Source organism: Pogona vitticeps, chromosome 1, assembly GCF_051106095.1.
Source record: "Pogona vitticeps strain Pit_001003342236 chromosome 1, PviZW2.1, whole genome shotgun sequence".
NCBI classification, from domain to species: Eukaryota; Metazoa; Chordata; class Lepidosauria; order Squamata; family Agamidae; genus Pogona; species Pogona vitticeps.
In genome coordinates, this window is record NC_135783.1 from 308,597,074 (window position 1) to 308,623,193 (window position 26,120).

Sequence of the window (26,120 nt, forward strand, 5' to 3'; positions counted from 1 at the left end):
TCCAATGAAAAATCAAGTAATGGCAGTTTTATAAAATGAATGGAATCTGCAATCTGTCTTTAATAAATGTGTTCTGGATGCTTTTCTCGAAGCCCCATGGATGTATAAAGCATGAATAGATGGCAGCATAATAGGAAAACGTGACTGATCCCCCTACAACAAGGCTTGTATCACTGCCTAAAACCATTTAACTTTCTTTTGTGTGATTTTACCTGTTTCATTACCTTTCCACTTAAACTGAGCTTTCCTTCCACTGTTTAATAGCCTGTAGCAGTGGGAGATGAGAATTCACTGAAACGTAGAACACAAAAAGGAAATGTGGGTGACGAAATGAGACAATCTGTATAAAATGGCAACAAATTGTTCTTTTTAATAGTAAGTATTCTGATTTGGAGAGGGGGGAATACCTTTTACGCGTACGTTTTAATTGTCCAGCTTAATTAAGAATAGCATTAAGTAGAATTAGGAAAAAGTCCACACAGCAGATTTGCTGTGCAACCCCAAGAATGTCTTCTTCCCTTTTATATTGATAATATATTGCATAAAGGGGCTCACAAGGGCAATTGCTTTTCTAAATTAATCATTTTCCTAAGGCCATCTGCTTGCGGAGCATTTCAAGTCACTCAGCTTCCTGGAATTTCTTGGTGGTACTTTTACTTGAAGTTTTTCCATCCGACTGCTGCAGGGAATACTCTAGGGAATCCAGACTTGGGGAGAGGTGGGCTGCATTAACAGTGGAGAAATAAATGCTTATGGGAGAACAAAAATGATACTGCATGGGGCAGAGGAATAAAATAAATTAATGGGCAATAGTATGGAATGAAACTAATATGTACCATCCCGTCCCATGCACCATTGTGCAGGATAGGTGGGAGACATTGAGTTGATAGTAATAAGAAATGCAGAATCAGAGCAAAGCTCATACAAATCCACAGGGTAGATTATGTCCTTTTGCCACCAGCAGGCTGAATGTGGTGAGGTTAAAAGAAAAAAGAATAGCGTTTAAAGAGATAAGGTGCTGAATATCATTTTGATACAAACTACTAAAACCTTTTAAAGCATCTGTCCAGCATTTGATGGCTTTGTAAAATGGAAAAACAACACTGCTTTTGTTTTCTTTGAATTTTTTTGGAAGCCACACTAATGAAATCTTAAAAGCTGTGTTCTGAGGTTTGATCATATAAATTTAGTAAAGCCTTCAATTATGCCCCATGCAAAGTTAGTTTCATAGCACCATCACAGCAAGAGAAACAATTGGGCTCGGGAAATTATAGATTGGCTCAACAGACTTGAAGCTCTTGACAGTTGCCTCGTCAAATAGTAGAACTGAAGAGTTCTTTAAGTATAAGTTTACTTCTCTTTTCAGTCACATGGACCCCAACAGAAAAGTACAATAGTTTACAAAAATCCATAACTAGATACTCCTTCCATTGAAGGCATAAGGCAAACGTTTGGGAGGAAAGAGGAAAAGGTAGGCTTTTAACAATCATGACAAAGTTCTTGAATGCCATTTTTAGTTAAGATGGTTTATAACATTTTACATGTTTTTAATCATTCAATGTATTTTAATTAGTTTTATATTTTAATTGTTTTTAATATATAATTTATTGTGTTTTTAAACCTATTCTTTTAAATACTGTGAGCTGTCTCCTGATCAGAGTCCTCTGATCAGGAGAAAGGCTGCCTATGTGTAGCCTGAATAATTATATTGTAAGCCACCCAGAGAGAGCTTTAAGCTTTATGGAGCAGTATATAAGCAGCGCACTTTACTTTGTTTTAAATAAGACAAATGAATGAATGAATCATTGATTTAGTTGACCAAACAGATTGGAATATGTCTATTCTGCAGACAAATATATTCAGGTTTACACTGTCTTTTTCTTTTCGATCTGCCTGTATTCGTTGGCCTGTTTCTCTTTCATCTTTTTCTATTTTCTTAATCTCCTTTTACTTTCAATTCCTTTCCACCACAAAGAGCTGGATGGTGGCAGCTCTCAAGCTGTGTTTATGTAGCATTTTTCTCCAGAACTGGTAAGCGGTTACAACATAATACAATTTCATTTGCCATTTCTAGTTTAGAGATAGAGGTGTTGCATTTTTACAGCAAAATCCATCACAAGTGTTGAAATCAATGGATCAAAGCATAACTATTTCTAACTAGATGGAGGCTTTAGTTAGATTTGACTCATTGGGAGTTGAAAACAACAGACATCATTTCTATGTGGTCCCATGTTCATACTGCTGTGTATTGTTTCAATAGTATCCAGGTTTTGAGGAAATTTGCATTTATTAAGTAAATTAAGCAAAAAAAAAATTTTCTTACACTTTTATATCCCATTTGCACTTTTATTTTTGATTTGTAACAAAATAATAATGTTGTTTCTGGCACAGTAAGACACTGCTGGGCCAGTACATTGTGATTTGGTGAAAAAAGACAATCCAGAAACTCACCTGTACCCTGAACAAAATCGCAATAAATTTTACTGGACAATATGGCTACTTTAATAGCATTTATTTTCCCTTTTCTTTGACAAGGGAAGATCCATCTGCTGGTTTAAGGTCTCAATTAGAATTTCCTGTCAAAGGATAATGTGTAAAGATATGCAAGGTCTTTAACATTGTACAGCCCTTAAGTACTTGATATGTGAATTAGTTGCTTTAAACAGTTACTCTTTATACAGATCAGAATTATCTGTGGCAGCTAATGGATGTATCAGAGAGATGGAATTTGTCCATTAATGATATAAAGGTTTCCAGAAATCCTTCAAGGGGAAATAAATAAAGTAAGAGATTAGTGCATAAAGATATTTTATGGTCATTTCAATACTGTGTTTTTTCAGGAGGATTACTAATTCAGCGAACCATGAAGACTGTAATTATATGAATATATGAGCTATGTTGTATATAAGCTTTCTAGTGCATTTAACAGTCTGGCCAAAATCCTGACTCTTTTTACCATGCATGAAACAGTCCATTTTGTGCACATTTTCTCCTTTCTGCTATTTGCATAAGGGGGTGTTCACAATCCCCTTGTCAAAACAGAAAGCCCCGTAGCTGTCAATGGGCCCAGTCTTTATTTTGAATAACTGGAAGCCAAGCATTGCACAAAATTCTCTGACCACAGAACAGTTGTGCTTTGCAGTTCATCAGAGGCTTCTGCCCTCTGTGTTACAGATGAGCTGGCTGGAGGCCTTATTGATGTTCATGTAAGGTTTGCATAACTTGCCACAGCAAATTGCAGTTGCAGCTAATTGCACACATACCCCAAAATAGAAAAAGGAACTGTCAAATTATTTGCAATCTGCTCCTTCCTCCAAGTGACATTATTCCCACGGTGCAGGCATTGCTCTCTGTGAGGTTATGGGCCACAGAACTGTAGAGCTACAAGGGATCCCAGAGGTCATCAAGCCCAGCCCCCTGCAAAACAGGAAATGCAATACATTACATAATATCATCACTCAGAAAAAAATCCCTTTTTGGACTATAATCTTTATATTCCCTGAGCAAGCATTCCTTGCTGTGGCTTCATTGCTTTCTATGTGCTGCTTGGAAGCAGCGCCACTAACAGATTTCAGCTGTTTGCAAACTAGCTAGGACCAAATCTTCCCACAATTTCAACAGCTACCCAAAGCCATTGCTGTATACAATCTCTATGCCATCCTTTTGAACTCAAGATGGCTGATCACAGAGAACCCTTCTTTCCTCAAAAATAAATACAATAAGACCCCCCATATCCATTGGAGATTGATTCCAAGCCCTGCCATGGATGCTGAAAAATGTGGATTATAGTAAACACTATTATAATAGTGAACACTATTATAATAGGGAACACTATACATAGCATGGTCTGCAGCTCCCTCTAGTCGCCGGTTCATTAAAAATATTTTGGGAGAGGGATTTTTATTTTAATATACCCTGTTTCCCTAAAAATAAGACCTAACCTGCAAATAAGCCCTAGTATGATTTTTCAGGATGCTCATAATATAAGCAGAAATTAATATAAGACCCTGTCTTATTTTTGGGGAAACACAATATTTAATATTTTCAGACTTTGGATAAGTGTTTCAGCAGATACTAATTCCACGGATAAGAGGGTCCTACTGGAGGTGATAAAGTGACTGCAGGTGTCACCTTAAATTTGTGGTTCTTCGAGGACTAAAGTCTTACTTTTCTTTTGAAAAATGAAAGCTTAGAAACTGGTCCAGTTGCTAGCTACACAGGGACCAGGTGGAATATCTACCAGGTAATATGGCAGCACTAATTTCTTGAACTGGAGTTTAGCTACCTTCTTGCGTTTAAGTGCAGGCTATCTTAATTGGTAATTCCTGTGTCCCACTGGTATCACCGGAAGGGAAAAAAAGTCAAACAACACCTTTTTATCTTTCCCATTGAAAAATAAAGGGGTTTACAAATGTTTCAGTGTGACCTGTTTGTAAAGGCTTATATTCAGAGTGCTTTTTTTGTATATTTTCAGCATTTTATGTCATCCGTTCTGCTTATATGTTAGAACAATTGTCACTACTCTGTTAGAAAGTGAACCTCAAAAGTACAGCTACTTATTAAGCAGGATAACTAACATATATTTTTCACATGTCCCTACATCAAGCAAGGTAGCAAGCCCACAATCAAGTTGTAGTTTGCATTTGGTTCTAGTCCGTTTTGTTTAATCCAACCATCTAGAAAATGGTCTACTGTATGTTAAAAACAGGTGAAGTACTATGACTGCAAAATTTTCAACATCATATTAGTGTTATTTTTTTGCATACTAGACACATGATAAATATTTAAACACACACTGATTTCAAGAGGAGGGGAGGAGCCCTCTATGAAAAATGATACAGTTCTTTTACCAGAGTCATTTTTCCATACTTAAAGAGATCAGCCATGCAGCTTTTTCCCCCAGTAGGCCAATTAACTATTTTGACTGTTTTACGTTTTACTTACAAAATTCCATGAAGAATAAAATTGTATTAGGGACTAATTGGCCGCCAGATGGTATTATTATAACTGAAGCAGTGTCTGTTATAATGTAACAGGGTTCTGCACTGTGATTTTAACTATTTCAGGCAACAGGTGATGGATAATGATATTGCTTTAATGTGAAGTTTTCCTTTTTAATGTGTAATATTCCGAAGGAGAGGAAGCTCAGTTCAACAGGGCTGCACATTTAATGCACTGATTAGCATGACTGTGATCAGCTAATGAATTTTTAACAATTTATCAACAAGCATGATTTCAAGCAAAAAGACTGGGACTTGGTATTGGTAAAATACCTGGCACTGTGCAGGCCATGCAAATTTATGCCAGTTCCTTCTACTCTTGCCCACAGTGGATGAAAAGGAAACTTATGGTTATTTCTTCTCAATTTCCCCCTCTCTCTTGCAAAACACATACACATGGCAAAGAAATTTGGCTTTCCTCCTAATAGTAACTATGGCTGAAATCCTGTTGCTTAGCAAGTCGCAACTGAAGTAGAAATCAGCAAAACTTATGGAGGAGCCCTTTACCCCTCGTGGCTCCCTGTGACTCTCAAACTAGCCAGGAGCCATGCAGAAGTTTTTAGGTGTTTTTTTTCCCACCAAGCCAGCAATAACGCTGCTGCTGCTGCTGCTCTTCCAGCTGGCTCCAGCGCCTTCCCGTTTCTGCCATTAACCTTCTCACTTATCTATCAGTTTACTTAACAACCAAGTCATAAGAACAGAACTCGGTCGTTAAGTGAGGAGCACCTGTACAGGTGAAGCTTTCAGTCTGACTGGGAATCTTCTCTATCAATCTAAAAGAAAATTCTGGAATTCCTCCTTTATGCACTCAACTTGGTTAGTTTATTTGATGACCAACCAACGTGTTCATCCATCTGTAGTACAGTCTGTTTCTCAGTGTTGAATGAACTTTTAACAATGAAATTCCATGCTGCTCAGGTGTAGTGAAACTATGTGTGTCTATTTCTATAGCGTTCTATTAATGTGAACACTCTCTGGGCGGTTCAGAACATACAGTAAAATCATACCATAAAAACCATAATGTTCAGTAAAAATAATAAAAATACAATAAACACACACTCTCTCTCCTCTCTCTCTCTCTCTCTCTCTCTCTCTCTCTCTGTGTGTGTTTGTGTGTGTGTGTGTGTGTGTGTGTGTGTGTGTGTGTGTGTGTGTGTGTGAGAGAGAGAGAGAGAGAGAGAGAGAGAGATTTAAATAAACAAAATAAATAGAATCTATCTCAAAGTAAATCTCTCAAAGAAGGAATATGTTCTGATCCCCAAGTTTGGAGTATGCATCATTTGAAAGTGACATCCAATTGATTGAGCTAAAGATGCATGTTTTATCATTAATCCGTTGCTATTATCAGAGACTTGAGAGAAAAAGAAAGAGTATCCTCTTGCACTTGGAACTTTTACCTCTAGGTTAAATTGTATAGCAGATCTGAAACCACATACTGCTCAAAACAGCAAAAGCAGGGACTGTCAGAGACAATTGGCAGCTGTATCGCTTTCTAGTATATTTTACTGGCAGAAGTGTCAAAATGGAGGGAGGACAAGACAGAATGGAGGGGAGAGAGTTCTGTTTTTATAGCGTGAGCAAATAGGTAAGAAGATTCTTCTCTTAAAGCTTTCAACACATTCCGGACCTTTTGTAGTTACATATTTGCTAGGACTAGTTAAAGGGCATCAGTGACACAGCTGAACAGGTTACTGTGCATAATTAGCACACAGTTTGCCTGGACTTGAAGGCATTGAGAGAAGAATTAATAATAAAAATAATATTTTGTACTGTCTTTGGTAAATAATCTCACAGAGTGAAAGATAAAAAAGTATGTTTCATAAGTTCAACAATACTTTTTTAAAATTGATATTGTATGTGTTTGTGCGCGCATGTGCATGAATGAATGAGATGTCAAACACGAACATTAAAGGCAATGTTTCATTTCATTAACCCATTTCTCCTCATAACATAACATTTTCCATCCAGAGATACATGCCTAAGCAATCAGACTTGCAAATTAAGCTTGTGTTTACCTTTGAATAACTAATCACAAAATAGAGCCTGTTATATCAAAATGCTGTGACAAACAGATGCCTTTCCCCACTTAAAGATGAAAATCACTTGTTATGACAGGCACTTGAAGTTGTTTCCAAACTGGCCAGTTTTGTACAATACCCCCGCAGCATCTCATTCTTGCTAAGACATGTACAGTAATGGCCAAAAATATTGGCACCCTTGCAATTCTGTCAGAAAATGCAACCCTTCTCTCAGAAAATTGTTGCAGTTGCAAATGTTTTGGTACTCACATGTTCATTTCTTTGGTTTGCGGTGGAACACCACAAAAAAAAAAAACAGAAGAAAAGTCAAATCTAATACAGTCCCACACAGAAACCCAAAAATGCACTGGCCAAAATTATTGGCACCCTGTCTAAATTGTAAGAAATAATTGCTTTTCAAGAATGTGATGCTCCTATAATTTGTATTTAGACAAACCTGTCGCAAGTAAGAGGTGTGGGCTATATAGTAATCACACTTGCAACCAATTAAGATGGAGAAAATTTGAATGAACCTTTGTGTTGTGAGCATGGAGAACAGGATGAAGTGTAAAGAGTTGTGGATTTGAGAGGAAAAATTATGGAAAAACATTGATAATCTCAAGGCTACAAGTCCATCTCCAGAGATCTTAATGTTGCTGTGTCCACTGTGTGCAATATCAAGAGGTTTACAGCCCACGGCACTGTAGCTAACCTCCCAAGACGTGGACGGAAGAGCAAAATTACAGAAAAATTACAACAAAGGGTTGTTTGAATGGTGATACTTAACCCAAATTGACTTCCAAACAAATTGAAGCTGATCTGCAGATACAGAGTACAACAGTGTCAGTCCGCACTATCCGTCAACATCTGAATGAAAAGGGATGCTGTGGTAGGAGACCCAGGAGGACACCAGTGCTGACACAAAGGCATCAAACAGCAAGACTGGAGTATGTCAAAACTTATGTGACCAAACCACAGTCCTTCTGGGAGAACGTACTGTGGACAGATGAGACAAAAGTAGAGCTTTTTGGTAAAGAACATCATGGCACTGCTGACAGAAAAAGAAATGAGACATTCAAAGAAAAGAGCACAGTCCCTACAATCAAACATGGTGGAGGTTCAAAGATGCTTCGGGGTTGTTTTGCTGCTTCTGGCACTGGATGACATGACTGTGTGAACGATATCATGAAATGTGATGATTACCAAAGAATTCTGGGGTGCAACGTAGTGGCCAGTGTCAAAAAGCTGCATTTCTACCAGAGGTCATGGGCCTTCCAGCAGGACAATGACCCGAAACACAATTTCAAAACCACTCAGAAAGGGTAACAAACAAAGTGCTGGAGAGTTCTGAAATGGCCAGCAATGAGTCCAGATCTGAATCCCATAGAACACCTGTGGAGAGGTCTCAGAACAGCAGTTGGGAGAAGGCATCCTTCAAATCTGAAGGCCCTGGAGCAGTTTGCAAAAGAAGAGTGGTCCAAAATTCCAGTAGAGAGGTGTAAGAAACTCATTCATGGTTACAGAAAGTGACTGATTTCAGTTATTTTTTCCAAAGGGGTTGCTACCAAATATTAAGTTAAGGGTGCCAATAATTTTGGCCGGTGCATTTTTGGGTTTTTGTGTCGGATTGTATCAGATTTGACTTTTCTTCTGGTTTTTTCTGTTGTTCCACCGCAAACCAAAGAAATGAACATGTGAGTACCAAAACATTTGCAACTGCAACAATTTTCTGAGAGACGGGTTGCATTTTCTGACAGAATTGCAAGGGTGCCAATATTTTTGGCCATGACTGTATGTGCACACTGCAGACTTTTTAAATTGGAAAACCTGTTGGGCCAAGGACAAGTACAGATCAAAAACAGCCCAGAGAACAAAATAACTTCAAGTCTGAATGTGAGCCAAGCCCCAAGAGACATTGACAGGAATATAGCTCTAAACTATCCCTATCAAAGTTACATAGAAGATAATGAATACCCCAGCAAAAGAGTCATCTCACAGGAGAGCACTTCTGTAGAAAGGCCAGGTAAATTGAATCACTTTCTTTTGTTTTTATGCTAGAAGCATTGTCTGGAGGTCTGGGAAAGCAAGTATTCTAGAATGGTTTGTCCCTCTTCTTCTTCCTGTTTAGTCAAATGGCTTGTTCTATTATCATTGTTCCTGGATTAGCCGGGTGGCATGATTATAATCAGGGCAGAACAGGTTGAGTAGACAAATGATTTGCAAGTGGGCAAATATTAGTTGTTCTGGGTATTGGTGGGGGGATCTTATTTTTGTATCTATCTCTGCTTGAACCCTGCTGCTCCTGATCCCTCCCAAGCCTCTTTGTGCAGACTTCATTTTTTTAAGCTGAAATCACAGGCTCCTTTCAGCCAGAGAATCTTGCTAGCCTATGTTGCTCTTCTAAATTCCCAGTTTCTGGTGTAGGACTCTGACAGTCTAGTCTCTCTTCTAATCCCTGCCCAAGAATTCCCTCACATTGTTCCAGCTGGAGTCCCAGTGCTCACCATCTCCAAGACATTCTGATGAGATTAAGTAGAGGTAATTTTGTCACCCTTAATCTATCCCCACACATTAGTGGCTCCCCAGTCTACCCCCCACCATTTATTTCTTTCTATGTATGTGTGGTATAGGAAGATATATTTCCTTTATTTATTCTTCTCATTCATATCTCATTTCTGCAAGTAGTCTTCTCAGGCACTGCAGAACTTTGCAGTGCAGTCTGAATTTGAGAACCATGTGAGTTTGCTTCTTTTGACCCTATATTTCCCCGTATTTACTATATACTCTATTGTTTAATCTTTGGTATTTCCCAATAGAATCATTGTGCATATTTTACTTCTTATGAATAGCTCGGCATGAGTGTGAGATGTGCTGTCCATTCTGTGTCAAGGCTCACTCTTGTCAGGTGTGTCTCCAAGCATGTGTGAGTTTGTGCATGTGCTCTGAGAGCATCCCTGGTAACGGAGTGCCTCTTCTAAATGTATGTTAAATATACTGTCTGGTCTGTCCATAAGATGGGAATGGTGGCTCAGTCAGCATATTGCAGCCATTATATGCAAAGACCCCAAGCTGATCGTATGTCAGAGCTTAGCATCTTCTTTTTTTTCCCCAGACCAGGACTGAATAAATTTGCTTCACTCTTCCTTCTAAGGATCTCAAGGAAATGGACCTGTTATGATGTGAAGTAAATTGTCTCAGCAATAGGCCTTACGGTTTAAGGACATGGCAAGTGAATCTAGGTCAAAAGATAGAAGGAATCTTAGAGACAATTTTTAAAAAATTGTTTGCATCCTTTTGCAGTGAATCTATGTTTTGAATGAGAGAGGATAGAGGCAGCTTGCAATCTAATCACTTTAGCGTATGGGTTATATTCAGCCTATAAACTCCTCATTATTCATAAAGAAGTATGTGTTTAATGATTAAAACCCCAAGGGTTTAGTCGATAGAATAATCTGCATTTCTAAGGAAAATATAAGAAGTGGAACTAGAACACTTGCTCTTGGTTTTGTTGTGTGTGTGTGTGCGTGCGTGCGTGTGTGTGTTTTAAACAATATCCCCAATTTCCCTATCCGTTGGCTGTCTCAGTTGGATATGTGTATTGTGCAGTCTGGATCTAATAATGGCTAATTATGCAGTTGTTTATCAGCTCATTTGAAACATTTTGAAATTCAGTCTAGCTCAGCAAATTGCTTGTGCTTAAGGCATTTTCTACATTCTAGAAATTATAATATCCCCAGAAGGCGAAGAATTAATAATAAAAATCCTCTTTTGTAAAAGATTATCATTGCAGAGCAAATGGAGCACATCCTTTTCCTTCCCTGGTACATTTAATATTCTCATTGCCCCTCCCTCTCCTGCAGAAAGTTTGGTAAAAAAGACTGTGTAAGGATCACAGTTTTGTTAACCTGTTAGGAGATGCATTTACTAAACAAAGGCAGCAAGATGCCATTTTCACCGTCCATAATGCAGCCTAAATATGTTCAGTATATTTAATGTTGACAAAAAATTGATGTATGTATATGTTGTGTGCCATCAAGTCAATTCAACTTATGGCAACCCTTTCCAGTGTTTTCAAGGCAGAAAATGCACAGAAGTAGTTTACCATTGCCTTCTTCTAGGGCACCTTGAAACTGTGCAGCTTGCCCATGAGTACACGGATTGAGTCTTATCGCAGGAGGCACAGTGGGAAATCAAACTCCCAGTCTCTGGCTCCACAGATACCACTGGGTTATCCAGCCACCTAGAAGATTGATAGGCTACCCAATTCTCAGATACACATGACAACAGTGATGATGATGGCAGCAGCATGTGAAGGATGTGTGCACTGAGTGGTCATTATCTATTTCAGATTATCCAGAGTTTACTACTAGATCTGGCATCCTTCACAGAGATCTATCTTTTGCCTATGCCAATCTATATGGACATCTCAAAGTTTCAAGGAGAAACAAAAATTACCATTGTAATAGCTCTGGAGCTTTAAACAGCCAGTGACAGCCAGGGTGGATTTTCATTTACATTTACAAAAGAACTACAGTTCCAGTTTAATAGCATGTTCCAATTGGTTATGTCAACCTCCTGCTATGAGGTCCGGGTGCAAGATTTCTTTGAAAATCTACTGGTTCTGTAAGGCCATGCATAAGACTGGTGAAAAACTATGGCCTAGAAGGAGCTCCATCTATTTAACAAAGGTTGCTCCAGACAGGTTCCTCTTAGACTGTTCGTGTGATTCCCTTGTTACTGATCCTTTATGCTTATTGACTAGAACCAGTTTATTGTGCTATAGTGTATATCGTCCTCAATGTGAATGCCTTTTTGTTTATAATATATACACAGGGAAGTAATAGATGCAGAGAGATTGAATGCCAAGAGGCAGGCAGTTCATTTGAAAGACACATCTAGAGTGTGCAAGTGAAGCAAAAGCCGTTTATAACGTCTTCAGAACTTCAAGCCTGAATTATAGTTTTAGTAATCAGTAGCTACCCGTCTCCTCTGTCATTTTTTGGTTAATATATTGCATGGAAGAGACTTACAGCACAAGTTTTATAAGCCTGCAATAAAAATATAACAACTGTTGTATTAAATTATTTAAGTTGTAAACCATTGTAAAAAGGATAGAAAGTTTTATCGACATGGAGGCAGAAAAAATTATTATGATAGAGTGTAAAATGTATTGTTGCTGATTACTAGAGAGTTTTTGCCTGGTTTAGCATATTGTAAATCTTTAGCCTGCCTTCAGAATAAAACACTTTATGAGAAGGGTTCCTTTAAATAAAATACCGGTCACTAGTTAAAGATGAAACCACAATAGGATTTATAATTTGCAAACAAATCTCCAGAATTTGACTGGCGAACAGAAACTATCTTGGAGACCAAGAGGAAGGCAAATACTGAAAGTGTGAGGGATCAATGGATTTAAAACTTCCAGATTTCCCTGGAGAGAAATGGAGTATAGGAAAATAAATAACAGAGCACTATATTTTCAAGAAAAAGTTTACTGCTTTAATATTTTACTTTACAATTCATAGTAGAAGGAGAAAGCAATAATTTGAAATCAAGATGCAGAGCTGTGGATTGTCTAAAAATATAACATTTACCTATATTAGTTGTTAAAACTTTAAATAAACCATTACAAAGATTAGTTTATTCTCCATAATATATCAGCTTAATCATCTATATTATTATAGTGAAATGATTTTCCTTCCTATATTTTCTTCTCTACCTCCAGAGCAGAATACCAAAGGCATATTTTCTGGTGGAAATGTTTTTATTGGTTAACTCTGGTAAATTCTTCAAAAATACTTAGGCTTTTTATAAGAGATATTACGTTTTTTGATTGCACTGTACACATTATCTCAGTAGTCTTTACAACACCCAGTACATAAGGCAGGGTAATTCTCCATAAATTAAATAGTAAGGTGGAACACAGGAGAAATGACATCTTCCAAGGATTTAGGGATGTGTATTTTGGATTTCTTGGACTACAAACTCCGTAATTCTCCATTCTGGGAGTTCCACCTGCCAGGCCCAGATACTATAGTCACCTAAGTTGTGTTTGAGAGAAGTCCCAGTTGCCAGGCTTCATGGCTTGCCTAACTTGCTATTTGGAAAGGAGCTGCCACAATTGGTGTTTTTTTTTTTTTCAAATAGAAAGATAGGTCCATCCAAGGCTTGAAGACTGCTAGTTAGGCCTCCTATTCAGGTGAGCACAGTTTATGTGTCTGTAAGGTCTGGGATTCTCAGAATGGAGAATTATGGGATTTGTAATCCAAAAAATAGGAAATGTGCATCCCTCCTGTTTTATACTATTTAGTAATAGCATAGTTTAATTCATGTGTGCCAGGATGTACATCCAAGTTAGGTTTAAGCAAGTAGTGTGTTTTGGATTGCAGCAAGAGTCTGTAGTCTTAGGCTATAACCATCTAACATACAAGTGGAACATTTATTGCCTTACAGATGTTGTGCAACTCAATGTCACCAGTGGTTAGGGATAATGAGAGATAATAAAGGACCACAGATTCTACATCCCTCTTACTCATAGTTAACCTAGAAATAGATTCCATTTAATATGTCATTTTTATTTTTAATATATTAGTGTTGTTTTTATTGTTAATAACTATATTTTTATGTATTAGATTATTTATTATAATCATTGTAGGAATTGTCCTACTTTCAAACAAGAGAGGATGCAGATTCCATGATGATGGAAAGTTAAAAGTTGACATTACTGCATTTCTGACAGTTATCTAGCAAATATTTAGGTATACTGTATTCGAGTTATTCAGCTATTTTATTATGTGCCTATATCTGTCTTGGTTTTACAAGGTACCACTTTGCCATCCTGAGCACATTTTACCTTTTTGGCAGCTAGCTAGGGTTACATGGAAAACCAATATGGGAACACTAGAGATCTTCATGCAGAGCTAGACAAGAATCCTGCCTGGATCCTTGGAGAACTGTGACTAGTCTGAGCTGACAGTGCTGGGCTAGATGGAGCAATGATATCACTGTATGAGACAACTCCTTACGATTCGGAGCTCTGTTTTACCCTGACAGTTAAAAAAAAATCTAATGTACTTTTTCAAAACAAAACTTCAAACTACCTTTCAAAACATTCTTTTCTTTCACTGGGCCAAGGAATGCATGCTGTCACACACAAAAAGAATTTGGAGCCTCCAGTAGACTCTCCCTTTAATGAAGAGGGTGTGATACTTGCTGACGTAATGGTTTAGAGAGTGGACATCTTGCTTCATTTTGAAACTGACATCTCTCATTGGATGCTTTATTTCTCTTCAGTACTACTGCAGTATTATTAAAACTGGACGATGTGGCCATGGCTCATGGTGGTGATTTTCTATCCTTTCTGAAACAGGTACAAGAATAAATCAAAGCAGTGTTTAACTATGTCTCATAGCTTGGCCTTCCCTTTTATGGGGAAATCTTCCTTGCCAAGATAGAGGTCATCTCTCCATCACTAGCCCTTCATGTTTCTCAAAAGTGATTAGAACGTCACATCAGTTTGTACTCTCTATTTCCTTTATTTCATAAATCCAATCTTAGCTACAGCGTAACTTCTGTTTATAGCCTTTGTTGGGGATGTACTTTAAAACTTCAGAAATCAAAATGCTGGTGCCTGCAAGGAGCACAAAGTAAACTGTATGGTACAATTGTATGAGTCATTATTGATTTGTATGCATATTCTCCTTGGAAAAAAACTTGATGTTAGGAAAGTGTGACGGCAAGAGGAGAAGGGGACGACCGAAGATGAGATGGCTGGACAGTGTCTGCGAAGCAACCAACATGAATTTGATAAAACTCTGGGAGGCAGTGGAAGATAGGCGGGCCTGGCGTGCTCTGGTCCATGGGGTCACGAAGAGTCGGACACGACTAAACGAACGAACGAGCGAATGCATATTCTATCATAGCTGCCACATCTGGAAAATATGAAGACAGACCAACCTTTAAGTTTTTGCCCTAAAGATATTTATAAGTGAGATTGCTTATGATCACACTTCTAGAATGGCCCAGGATAATTCAAATGTAGGTGATGCATCACTGAAAGCATCCACACCTCCACCCATATCTTGTGAAGCAATTACTATCTTGTACTATTAACAAAGCATGATTAGATAATGAAAGAGGCACAAAGCAGTGGCTTGAAGAAAATCAGTTCTAATGAGTCTGTACATACTTTCTAGCGTTACTGCTGGGGCTGACCAAAAAAAAACAGCTATGACTACTGGATCAAGGGAATGTGGTGTGTGTTTTTTTTCACAATCTTTGTGCAGAGCATAGAATTGTACAATATAATACACAGTTTGCTTAGTAATTAAGTGGACAATATAGTGATTGGTAATTTGCTGTCTTATGTCCACCTGAATAAAATAGTTTATCATGCCCTTGATATAGATTAAGATTATGTTGTTTAGGGATTCCATGTGTGCACGCATGTATTCAAGCACCTTCTCTCATGGGAAACTGGAATGAAATTTCACTAGTTTATTTCACATAAGTCACAAGATGCTGCAGTAACGACTTCTAGTAATTGCCAGACTGGTTGTGGGATTGAACCTGTGACCTAAGAATGGTTTGCTGTGTATCCCGTAACCAATCCCCTGAGCCATCCATTACGCTCTTCCAGGCAGCTATGATTAAACTGTTCAGAGAAGTCAAACCTGGATCAATAGAAATGATCTACAATGAACTAATCATATACTTACCGTGTTCAGATGGGTATTTGGTACTTTTGTCACTGCATGTGGTTTACAATCTTGGGAAAGACTTAATTCCACAACTTTATAACTGTAATCCTGGCTTTAACTTCCCTGTAATGTATTGGCAGAATCATGGCCATGAAAATGAAATAATTGGTGAAGCCAATCACCTGTTTCGAACATCTTATGTTAATTAGTTTAACATTAATGCCTTTATTCATATTTATAACATACCTGTCCATAAACAAAGCAATGAGGGCCCTTTAACATTGCAAAACATTTGTGGCATTAGATTCTCAGTAGCTCGGCCCACCTTGCTGCTTTTCTGACCAACAAATTTCCAAAATTCACAACTAATTAATATTGGGACAGTTCCAGTAAATTGCAAAGAGAAGTGAGTTTTGTGCTTCTTATTTTCAGCAGCATCTAAAGAGCCTGTGTGTGGGGGTGATTGCCAAGTCAATGTCAGTGTAGAAGATCTACTCTGGTATATAACATTGTTCTGTTTCATTTTATTCCCTGGAGAAAGTAAAAAATATATTGTTGCGTCATTCCACCTAAGAATCTTTCTTAGCTTTCTTAGATATGATAAGGGCAAAAATTACACTGGGGGCAAGAGACTTGGCATAAATGTTGCCTTTTTTGCCCACTACTCTTTTAAACTCAAATCAAGCAATATTGTACTTCTTGTAATACAGCTTGCAATCAGGTATATCTAAGTTTTGAAACTGACGCAGAGTATGATGAAACCCAACTTATTCCTCCCTCCTGCCCCCCTCCCAACCTCTTCTCTAATCATCTCAGGATGTCAGATCAATTAACAGACACTGTTACAGCAGAGTCTATGTGTCCACTAAAGCAGAGGTCATCAACCCCCAGTCCGTGGCCCGGTACCAGTCTGTGGCCTGAGCCGGACCAGGCCACGGAGACAGACCTCTCCCCCCCATGCACTCTTCTCCACACAGCTGCTTTGCATGCATGCCAGCACCAGTGTGAGCGCTCCCCCATCCCTTCATGCATGCGCCTGGGCACCCACACACAAGGGCATGTGGGTGTTCCTGCGCATGCGCGAAGGGCTGGGGGAGCGCTCATGCTGGCATGCACGCATGTGCTCCCCACCACTCATGCAGCCGAGAGCACACGTGAGCACAGGGGGTGCCCCACCTTCCTTAGAGGCTCAGCTGGTCCGTGGTCCCAAAAAGGTTGGGGACCACTGCACTAAAGGACAACTTTGCTTCAGTATGTGTCATGACAGCTTCCTTGGAAAGAAAATATATATAAGTGAATTTAATATTTTTGAAAAATGCCAGATTGATGGTCTTAGAGAAAAGTCCGTGATTTACAGAAGACACAGTAAAGCTTTCCAAGCTTTGCCGACAGTTTCCAGCCCTAACCTGAAAACCTGACCTACCAGATCAGATTTTGTAGATTTGTTTCAGGTGATCTCAATACCAGCCAAAGCTTGGTTACTGTGTCCTATGGTAAGGATTTGCAATTCAGTCAAAAGAAGAGAAAGGCAGAGGGATTGCATCTCCTCAAAGCATACCAAAGATGAAACAATGTAGTATGGTTAGATTGGATGCAGGCTGACTGAAGATAAATCTGTATTGCAGCATGGCACAACTCCTTCCAGACATATGTCAACATAATGAGTCATTAGTGACCATCTGTACAAGTCAGGTCAGTGTTTAATGTGATCAAGCATGTATGCAAATATCAGAAGTACAGGTGTCTTGCTAAATTTTGCTAAAAACTCGGCCCTAGCTCATATTTGTATAGTATTTCACAACTTTTAATTCAACTGCAATGCTTCTCCAAAATACAAATTTGATAAGGCTTACAAGAGTTTAGCCAGATATTTTCCAAAGCAAAGATTGAGCAGCTCTAGGGATCTTAAGGACCTCATTCTAATTCCAAAGGAGTTCTAGAAGTGGTCATTTCAGACCACATTAGCATGAGCTACCGGCCACTACTGTTGCCCTACCAGTGTGCTGAACAGGCAGGAAGAGGGGGGAAAGGAATTGCAAGCAAAAGGAGGAAGAAATAAAATATGAGAGGGACAAAAGGGATGGTATAAAAAGAGAAAGGAATCAGGTCATCCATGGGCTTCGAACCCACACACTACTGTCCCCAAACTAGTTACCCATAAGAGAATATGACCCTGGATATGAAAAAAAAAATCCTTTGATCCTGCTCTAAGGAGAGTCTGATGTCAGGCCACCCGAGATAGAAGTAAAAGATCAAACTGTGTAAAATATTTGTAAATAGTTCCTTTGGGAGTAACAAAGGTACACTGAAGTTAAAATCCAAAAGTAATGTAACAATAGGATCTAAACTGCCTCATTGGTGTAAGTAGTGATAATTCCTAAATATTTTTAAAAGTTACATTAAAGACCTTTTTAAGCATGTTCAAACTAGATTTTTTTTCAAGTATTATTTTTATCATTTATTTATTTATATTATATTATATTATATTATATTATATTATGTTATGTTATATTTATTTATTTATTATATTTATACCCCTTCATGGATTGTTGCCTTGTCGTGGCGAACAGGCTTGGGGTACAGTAATTCAGAGAAGCTATTGGCTATGCCATGCAGGGACACCCAAGACAGACAGGTCATAGTGGAGAGTTCTGACTAAATGCGATCCACCTATAGCAGGAACTGGCAAGCCACTCCAGTATCTTTGCCGATAAAACTCCATGAACAGAAACAAAGGGCTAAAATATATGACGCTGGAAGATGAGCCCCTCAGGTCAGAAGGCATCCAACATGCTACTGAGGAAGAGCGCAGGGCACGTACAAGTAGCTTCAGATCTAATGAAGTGGTTGGGCCAAAGCCGAAAGGATGCCCAGTTGCGGACGTGGATGAAAGTGAAAGGAAAGTCCGATGCTGCAAAGAAAAATACTGCATAGGAACCTGGAATGTAAGATCTATGAACCTTGGTAAGCTGGATGTGGTCAAACAGGAGATGGCAAGAATAAATATTGACATCCTGGGCGTCAGTGAAGTAAAAGGGACGGGAATAGATGAATTCAATTCAGATGATTATCATATCTACTATTGTAGGCTAGAATCCCAGCAAAAACAAGACTTGGAGCTGATTGTAGCTCTGATCATCAGCTTCTTATAGCAAAACTCAAGCCGCCTAGAGTGGTCCTAACCGACTAGATAGGCGGGATATAAATCAAATAAATAAATAAATAAATAAATAAATAAATAAATAAATAAATAAATAAATAAATAAATAAATAAATAAATAAATAAATAAATAAATAAGCTTAAATTGATGAAAGTAGGAAAAACCACTGGGCTAGTCAGGTAAAATCTAAACCAAATCCTTTATGAAGTGGAAGTGAAGAATAGATTTAAGGAAATAGATCTGGTGGACAGAGTGCCTGAAGAACTATGGATGGAGGCTCGTAATGTTGTACAGGACTCAGCAAAAAAAAAAAAAAAACCACCATCCCAAAGAAAAGGAAATGCAAGAAAGCAAAGTGGCTGTCCAACAAGGCCTTACAAATAGCAGAGAAGAGAAGGGGAACAAAATGCAAGAGAGATAGGTAAAGTTACAGAAAATAGAATGCAGAGTTCCAAAGAATAGCAAGGAGAGACAAGACAACCTTTTTAAATGAACAGTGCAAAGAAATATAGGAAAATAATAGAAAGGGAAAAACCAGATATCTGTTCAAGAAAATTGGAGGTATTAAATTAACATTTTGTACAAAGATGGACATGATAAAGGACAAAAATGGTAGGGACCTACAGAAGCAGAAGACATCAAGAAGAGGTGACAAGAATACACAGAGGAATTATACCAGAAAGATCTGGATGTCCTGGACAACCCAGATACAGTGGGGTCTTGACTTGAGAACTTAATCCGTATTGGAAGGCGGTTCTCAAGTCAAAATGTTCTCAAGTCAAATCTGCATTTCCCATAGGAATGCATTGAAAACCATTTGATCCGTATCTGCCCTTTTCCGTCCATAGAAACTAATGGGAAGCTGCTATTCCGCCTCCAGCCAACTATTTTGTTTCTTTTTTTCTTAGGTCAAGAAAGGTTCAGGGAAGGCAGGGAAAATACAGTCCAGGCAGTACCAGGCAGCCTGAAGACTCCCAATCCACTCTCTAAACGCTGGGAGGAGTGAGGAAGCAGACAGGCACCCTTTTCACTGGCCAACAGTTAACTGAAAGTTCAAATTTTGCACTTTCCCTGCCTCCCACGTGGTTTTTTTTTCAGTTCTTAACTCAAATCTAAGTACTTAAGTCAAGTCAATATTTTCCTATGAGAGCGGTTCTTAAGTCAAAATGTTCTTAACTCAAGCCGTTCTTAAGTCAAGACCCCACTGTAGTGTGGTTGCTGACCTTGACCCAGACATCCTGGAGAGCGAAGTCAAGTGGGCCTTAGAAAGCATCACCTCTGGCTTGGACTTTGCTGTTACTGCTATCTCTTGCCATTTCTTGCAAGAGACACATTGAGACCTTTGGGACCTGCCCTGACTCACACCCCAGCACCACTAATATTAATATTAACAACATTAAGCTTAACTACATCAAGCTCAATAACATCTGAAAGGACAATAACATCTAAAAGGATAAGATTACATGGGAGAGGAGGACAGATCAGGGTTATATGTGGGGGATAAACATTGTGGGTATTTCTTTCAAACAATTTTTCTCTTTTTCTTTTTTTATATATAATTTACTTTATAACTGGAATTTTTAGTTGATTACACTGTATTTGGTTTATATGTTTAATTTGTTCTTTAGTGTGATTGTATTAATTTAGTGTGTTTTCCTTCTTTTTCTTTTCTTTTTTCTCTCTTTATCTCTGGTTGTAAGTTGAGGCACCACTGTAATGGAAAGTTAGAAAAAATAAAGTAACAATCTAATTTTGGAACATTTTAGCAAGTAAGGAAAATTACTTTTCAAACACCATAACAATTAATAGAAATCAACTATTTTAAAAAAACACCAAGCTCTGGGGAACTCATGCAGATGGATGTAAGGGAATTTGCTTTTATCATTTGAGGAATAATTGTGACATTTTATTTCCATTACTTTTACTAGCAATCATGAAGAACAGTCTTCCAATTATTCTAGCTGATTTACTTTACTGACAGAAATGGAGCTCACTTGGCTGATCTCACAATCCCAAGACTGTTCTGCTCATTCTGCTCATTGTTTAAGCTTTTCTGGGACTATAATATTCAATAATTAGGAGGATGCCAGCTTAAAGCTGAATTCTCAACACGTTCTTGAACTGCCTTCCCACCCTCCAGAAATGCTCCTAAATTCTTGACTCAAAAGGTCATCAGTGAATGGTTGAAATCCAGTTGATTTTTACACATGTGAAAGAGAAGCAGTGTAAAATTCCAGTGGGCAATTAATGAGTTGCTACTGGGATTCTTGGGGTGTCCCCTGCTGGCTTGGCACATGCTCAAGAATACCAGTGGGGCTGCCAGCTAGAACTGTTTTAATTTTACAGTTTTCCTTCTTCTTTCAAAAAAGAGCAAAGGATTTCAGCTTAGTTGTTTTGGGCTCTTTGGCCGTGTTCTGAAGGTTGTTCTTCCTAACGTTTCGCCAGTCTCTGTGGCTGGCATCTTCAGAGGACAGGAGTCAGAACGCAGAACAGAGCACAGAGTTCTGACTCCTGTCCTCTGAAGATGCCGGCCAGAGAGACTGGAGAAACATTAGGAAGAACAACTTTTAGAACACGGCCAAAGAGCCTGAAAAACCCACAAAAACCATCAGATCCCGGCCGTGAAAGCCTTTGCGACTTCATCTTAGATTTAATAATCAGGTCTAGTAACAGTCAAATAAACATCACAATATTTTAGATTTCATCTCTCATTTTACTGAATTTGTTCATGGTAGTCCAAAATACAGTGGTGCCCCGCATAGCGACGTTAATCCGTTCCAGGATTAATGTCGCTATCGGGATTTTTCGCTATCCAGGCGGGGAAAACACATAGGGACGCATTAAACTCCGTTTAATGCATTCCTATTAGGGAAAAACTCACTGGTAAGCGAAGAATCCTGGATCCAGCCGCCATTTTCACTGCCCGGTAAGCGAGTGCAGGGCGCGAAAATGGTGCGGGCAGCCATTTTCTGCACCCGGCGGCCATTTTGGAACCGCCGATCAGCTGTTCCCAAAATGGCAGTCGGGTGCAGAAATGATCGCAATGCGATGTTTAGCCTATCTAAACATCGCAATGCGATCGCATTAGCGACCGCAAAAAATGGGTCGCTATGCGGATTCGTCATTAAATGGCACGCTCGTTAAGCGAGGCACCCCTGTAGTTTACAGTTGAATTGTGAATTCTACTGACTTGGGCATTTATTTTGATTAATTTATGTTGATTTATTTTAACTCATTTTAAATTTTTTATAATATGTGGTTTTTTGTGTTTTAAGTAGAATTATAATCTAATTGAGGATCTGTTTTTTAGGAGGCAGTGTAAAATTATTTTAAATTAAAAAAAACTTGAATCCACTTTAAAAGGCTTGTTTAGAATACTAAGCATTATGATTCTTTAAAATTCAAGATAATTCTACCTATCTCTGAAGTGGTTTAGAAGATAATCTATGATGTCTCAGTAATTGTGTGATTATCATGGCCTGTGTATGAGGAAAGCTGCACACCATATCTGTGCCATAGTGCTTTTAGCACATTGCTTCTAAGATAGTATGGCTAGAATCCTAGCAACAGTTCCAGCTGCAATGGTGTCAGTGAATTAATATGATTTACGTAAGCATTAAGTCACCATTCGACAACTGATTCAGTGGATCTGCTCTAGCAGACTAGGAGTGGGATATAGGCCAATGTGAAACAACCCTTTGCCATTAAAAATGTGAAAAGAAACATCACCTACCTTTGTTTCATACAGGTAAACGTGATGAGACACAGGACTGATTTACTGAGCAGGGACACCAAAGAATTAAAAAGAGAGACTTCTCACAAGAAGCATGAGAAGGGAATAATATCCTGTAGCATCCACTCTGAGGCTGCTGTGATACTGCAGCTAGGTTTACCAGTTTTAAAATATAGAGCTTCTGAAAAATGTGGTCTATTCTAAGGTTGATTCTCTTCCAGAGTGGTATGGAATGATTTGGTGTATCAATAGAAAGAAGGGCAATAGTTTCTTACATAGGGTTTAGTCAAGCCATGTCTTGGTGGAAAGAGAGAAAGGGACTGGCGTGCTCCCACATCTTTTGACTTGAATTACAGGTTTTACTGAGTACACATCCTATAGAGTCCACAAAGCTCTAATTAACACCCACGGTGAAAAATCTTTTGTTAAACTGGTCATTAAGCAAACTTTACTGGAGGGGAAGGGGGGCAAGTTAGGGTGGTGGCCTAATAAAAGGATGTAGTGCCAATGCTGACAGGCCATAATTGAACCACCTCTAAAAATAACATATTTGGTTTCCTCCTCCCCACCCTCTCCCCTTTCCAGCAAACCCTGAAAAATTTATTAGTAATGATCTACTTAACTTTACTTCAAAAGAATGTCAAAGAATTTTCATTTCCTCAGCTGGTGATTCAGCTCTTGAAAAGTTGCAGATTCTATTTATCTGAAAGGCTTCCCTTTGCCTTCATCTTATCTACAGCCTAGGTCTCTACCATCTCCCATAAAGGTTAGGGTTGCCAGACGTCTAGCAAAAGGAGGACATGTCCTCCTTTTTAACCTAATGTCCTCCGTCTGGCAGGCAAAGCTAAAAACCTTTAAAGTCCAGCTTTTGTCTACGTGACCTTCTTCCTCCTCCTCCTCCTCCTCCTCCTCTTCGTCTTACCTGAGGAAAAACAGATGGTTTGGAAATAAGGGGACACCGTAACGAAGAATTATTTTGTAATGGCAGAAGTGAACCCAGCATGGAATCGTGCCATAGTCTTTTTTTTTTAATGGGCGGAAGTCCTGTGATCACAGGGTGCCTGTTTCGTTCACGGTTGCTAGGATGGAGGCTGATACCAGTTGCTTAGATCAGGTAAGAAATGGGGAGGGGCAGTGGTGCTCTTTAGAGTTGGGCTTCCTCCTTCAACAGCAGCCATCGTGAACCAAAGGAGTGGTTCGGAAGAGGAGGGTGTCTTTCAGAGCTTGGGAACCTCTGGCCTTCCAGATGGTGTTGAAATCCAACACCCGCTATACTAACATTAAAGTAAATAAATAAAGTTTTTTTCCAAAATCTGCTCATGGGGTACTGTGGAGCAACTTCTGGAGTGTCTAAGCAGGGAAATTGTATTTTTAAAGGAATATATTTTTGTGCAACCTGGCGGCCTTATAATACCAGTTGCTCTATTTTAACTTTGTAACATGGCAGTCTATTACTTTTGCCCTCAACTTGTACTATTAAAAACCCCTTCTCACCATTGTAGCCTAGGACTTGCGATTTTTCACAGTACAGTATCTGTTTTCAAAGTCACGCCAGACCTAAAGGGGATTTTTTAAAAAGAAATCATCCAGAGGTAAAATGCTTAGGAATTTTTTCTTCTGTCACCCTTCTATTATACCTACAGAGGTTTAATTGGTTGTATTTTTTCAGTTGTGCATGTCTGGTTTTCATTGGACACATTTTACCAGCTAGCTTGTGTACATGGTTTGTATTTAGGATTTTCAGCTAATTTATGTATATTGATTTTATATCAATGTATTGGTCGCAATTTTTTTTCACGGTAAGGCTAACAAGGTAAGGTTTTCATTTTAATATTGTATGTGCTCTAATTTATGAAACAAACAGAAAAGGTTATTAAGGTGCTCCACTGACGCCCACCAGAAATATTTAAATAGTTCACCAGAAACAAAGGTTTGAGACTCATAGTTGCAATGGGCAAGACAGAGAAGCGGACTATATTGGGGGAGGGACTGTGGTGATTGGTGCTGCTGAGATTCACAAGCTGGGCAGTTCAATTCTGAGGCAAAGCAGCAAGAGGGACTGGTTTTATATCCCTCCTGAAGGCTAACGACAGAAAAAAGTTTCCCTGAAGTCCCACAGCTTTTTCTGTCACAGACTCAGCTCTCCAACTTCTCCAATGTACTTCTCTCTCACTCACTCTCTTCATGTTTTCCATTACACAACTGATGATGACCTTTTTTGCCAGGCTGTTGGAGGCTGTTCTGTCGTTCTACACATAAATTCTATTCAGGCTTTCTCTCCTCCAGCATCAGGAAAAAGGTTAGAGGGGAGCACCTGGCCCCAACCCAAAAGCTATCACTTCCTGCACATGAGCAGCAATAAGTCTAAAGAGGAGAGGATCCCATTCACTTATGGGCTCTCTACACAAGCAAGAACTCTGGAAAATCTGGAGCCAAAACTGCAAGCAAAAGGCATAATAATATTTCTTTTGCAAAACAACATAACCAGTGATTATGTCTTTAATTTATGAAAATAGCAAGTATAAATCTATAGTATTAATAGACATAATGTGCAGTGTATATTTTTATCTTCCTCCAATTCAGTAGTGCTTTTGGAACAGAAGGATCAACCAGGGGATACCTGAGTATATTCACAGGCCTTATATTCATCCGAGAGAACATAAGAAGAGCCCTGCTGGATCAGGCCAAGGGCCCATCTAGTCCAGCTTCCTGTATCTCACAGTGGCCCCACCAGATGCCTCTGGGAGCACACGGGACAACTAGATATCTGTCTCCTGATACCCCTTCCCTGCATCTGGCACTTTGAGGTACCTTCCTTTTAAGCCTGGAGTTTATACATTCCCACCATGGCTTGTAATTCTGCAATGGACTTTTCCTCCAGGAATCTGTCCGATCCACTTTTAAAGGCATCTAGGCCAGATGCCATCACCACATCCTGTGGCAAGGAGTTCCAGAGACTATCAACATTCTGGGTAAAGAAATCTTTTATTTTGTGAGAGGGAAGAGAGCTTCCCTCTATCCACTTCATCCCTCCCCTGCATAATTTTAGACATCTCAGTCATGTCCCCCCTTGGGTGCCTTTTATCTAAAGAGACCCAAACACTGTGGCCCTTCCTCATAAGGGAGGTGCCCCAGCCCAGTCATCATTTTAGTTGCTATCTTCTGCACCTTTTCCAGCTCCACTATGTCTTTTTTGAGGCGTGGCAACCAGAACTGTACGCAATACTCCAGGTGCGGCCTTATTAGCTTTCTGTACAATGGCGGTATAATGTTGGCTGCTTTATTTTCAGCCCCCTTTTCAATGAAGGAGAGGATCCTTCTGTGTCCCCTTGTGTGTGAGTGTATGTGTGTGTGACAACAAATCATCTTATTGCTGATAATAAGATGTCTGTGTGATCAACATTTTGACTAATCATTAATGGTGTTAATAATGGCATTGTCATTTTGAAATCCCATTATCAGTGTAATTGTCACGAGTTGTGCCCCCTCCTTCTGCTATGTCCTCTGTG

The 26,120-nt window shown here is 39.0% G+C and overlaps 1 protein-coding gene and 1 long non-coding RNA gene across 4 annotated transcripts in view; one reads left to right on the top strand and one right to left on the bottom strand.

Moving 5' to 3' along the window:
• DPH6 (diphthamine biosynthesis 6) overlaps window positions 1-26,120 on the top strand; it is a 335,370-nt gene that overhangs the window by 300,394 nt on the left and 8,856 nt on the right. The window lies entirely within an intron of this gene.
• Window positions 1,876-16,813, bottom strand: LOC110076868 (uncharacterized). Its single transcript, XR_002300192.3, has 2 exons — window positions 15,736-16,813; window positions 1,876-14,949 (listed from the first exon to the last, which is right to left on the bottom strand). It is a non-coding gene; the product is annotated as an uncharacterized LOC110076868 (long non-coding RNA).